This window comes from Drosophila miranda, chromosome 4, assembly GCF_003369915.1.
Source record: "Drosophila miranda strain MSH22 chromosome 4, D.miranda_PacBio2.1, whole genome shotgun sequence".
In the NCBI taxonomy this organism is placed as follows: domain Eukaryota; kingdom Metazoa; phylum Arthropoda; class Insecta; order Diptera; family Drosophilidae; genus Drosophila; species Drosophila miranda.
Window position 1 is genome coordinate 13,591,808 of NC_046677.1, and position 2,370 is coordinate 13,594,177.

The 2,370-nt window shown below is 39.6% G+C and overlaps 1 long non-coding RNA gene across 1 annotated transcript; it reads right to left on the reverse strand.

Moving 5' to 3' along the window:
- Positions 1-499: 499 nt before the first annotated feature.
- On the reverse strand, positions 500-1,524 carry LOC117188570. Its single transcript, XR_004472664.1, has 2 exons — positions 1,157-1,524; positions 500-1,071 (listed from the first exon to the last, which is right to left on the reverse strand). It is a non-coding gene; the product is annotated as an uncharacterized LOC117188570 (long non-coding RNA).
- Positions 1,525-2,370: the final 846 nt, after the last annotated feature.

Sequence of the window (2,370 nt, forward strand, 5' to 3'; positions counted from 1 at the left end):
CTTGAGGTGTGCCTCTGTGTGCCCCCTTTACCATGGCAGCAGTGCCCCCCCTGATAGTAAGGAAACGAGAATTGTGAAACAGTTCGTAGTGTGAGTCAAATCTTGCCCCTCTGTGCCGACTCGTTTTAATTTATAAAATCTGCATCGGGGATCTCTAGTCACAAATTTTTGATAGGCCCATGATTCTGTGATATCTTTCTCTCCATGACCTGGTTGCTGCGTATGGTATAAACAGCGTGCCAAAATTGAATTTATTTTTTCAATTGCTTGTTTTGAAGCAAAACGAAACAAAAGGACCTCAAAGATGCAACACTTGTTTATTTAACGAACTGGTATCAAAAACCAAATGGTATTAAACTTACGGTAATGCATCAATAAGACATCTATTTTTATACCCAATACTCAAAAAGAGTATAGGGCATGTGTATATTAGATTTGTGCTGAAAATGTGGGGAAAATGCGTTTCCGACCCCATAAAGTATATATATTCTTGATCAGCATTATTAGCCGAGTCGATTGAGCCATGTCCGTCCGTCCGTCCCTCATTTCTTTTGCAATCACGATTAGTTTTGTTGTACGTTAACTTAACTTTACTTTTCATTTCGGCGAGGAAAATGCTTCCATTTTGAAAATGGAACAATCTTGCGTTTTGTGAAAACGGGAGCACCAGTCGTTTTATCAAAATTTTATCAAGTAGGGTCAACTTATCCTCTTAAAAGCTTCCTTATTACTGATCTTCTAGGAAGGTTCATGCTTCTAAGCCTACGGCTTTTCTTTACTCTGTTAGGTTTCCTTTTGAAGCCCACTAGCAGTTGACTTAAATTTAGGAGTTTTGTGAATGAATTGTGTTTTGGCTGCCAAATCCAAGAGGGGTCTAGACCTTTCTTGGTAGAGTCTCCTGCGTTAGTTTTTCCTTTCGTACTAGAGTCTGGATAACCTTTGACCTGGACTTGACTATACGTTAGGCGTTTCGTGTATGAATTGTGCTCTGGCTGCCAAATCCAAGAGGATCCCATCCCAGGGCCGGAATAATCGTCATAGTCCAGATATTTTGGTGGATGTTCCCTGTTCCTTTGTGGAAACACAAAATCACATACTTCTTTTAATCCATCTTCTTCTTCTTTTTTTTTCGTTGGAGATGTATATGGGGGTATACCATTCTCGTTGTTGTCTGTAATATCATGGCAATCGGGGGTTACAACAGGAAAGCATTGATTACTACCGCAGTGTATTGGGATCGGCATATAGATAGTCCCCAAGACAACCAGCAAAAGTCTGAGCTCCAATATCTCCATGACTTATCACACGTATTCCTTCTATTCAACTGTGCCTACAATCCATATAAAGCTGATTTCTTATAATGTGAGGAAAATGTAACATTACACGGATGTTAACAGCGCAACAGAGATGTGGAAATGAAAGTTCTTCATAGATACAAGAAATTTTTAAATCAATCCCTGAAGCTACTCTTTTAATACTTTATTTTATTATTTTTGTTAAGATGCTAAGCGTTTTTATTAACTGTTGAGAGTTTTGAATTTAATGAAAGTCTAGAGTTTTTATATAATTCACAATTTATTTGCATATGTAAACCAACTTATCGCATATGTATATTGTACTTATGGGTAATTGGGTGAACGATTAATGCGAGGATGTTAATCTAATGGATAACCCGAGACCGTTAGAGCTGCTCGGGTCCGCTGCTAAGACGAGGCAATATAAAGAGACGAAAGAATTCCGCTGCATATGCGGTAAAAAATGTTCTTTACAGTGGGCATTGCAAATGACAACCAACAACAAAATGCATTTCCTTTGGGCCCCACTACTGGAAATAATTTACAATATTTAAGCTGCCCGACAATTTTAACCGGTAAATAGTCCAATACAAATAATCCTAGGTATTAAACCAGTTTTCGACTACTCCCTTCCATTCGAATTATTCATAGCACAATGTGGCTTGACGTATCTTTAAACATTTCGGGATCCTTGGCAACGACTACCACGGACAAATGAAGCCCAGCAGCCATGGCCACTGGTTGCTCTTCAATTTGCCTACATTTGGTCTGTGTCATCTCGGAAGTCTGCATATGATTGAGTGCCTGAAATTTGCACGCACCAAGAGACAGTAAGACAGACATGGGGAGACGGGGAGCAACCTCGTGTGGGGGACTACCCCAGCTACTGATGATGCATCAGCATCTACTCGTTAATACCACACGAGCTGCTCCTGTATCCTATTCCCAACAATTAGTTGTTTTAGATGAGTGTTTCCCAATAATAGCCATTGTGGGGATAACGATTTTTATCCCCGATCGGCCGAATAATTGTTTTGATTAAGTAAAAACAAGTTGTGTGATATCCAGCGCAGCT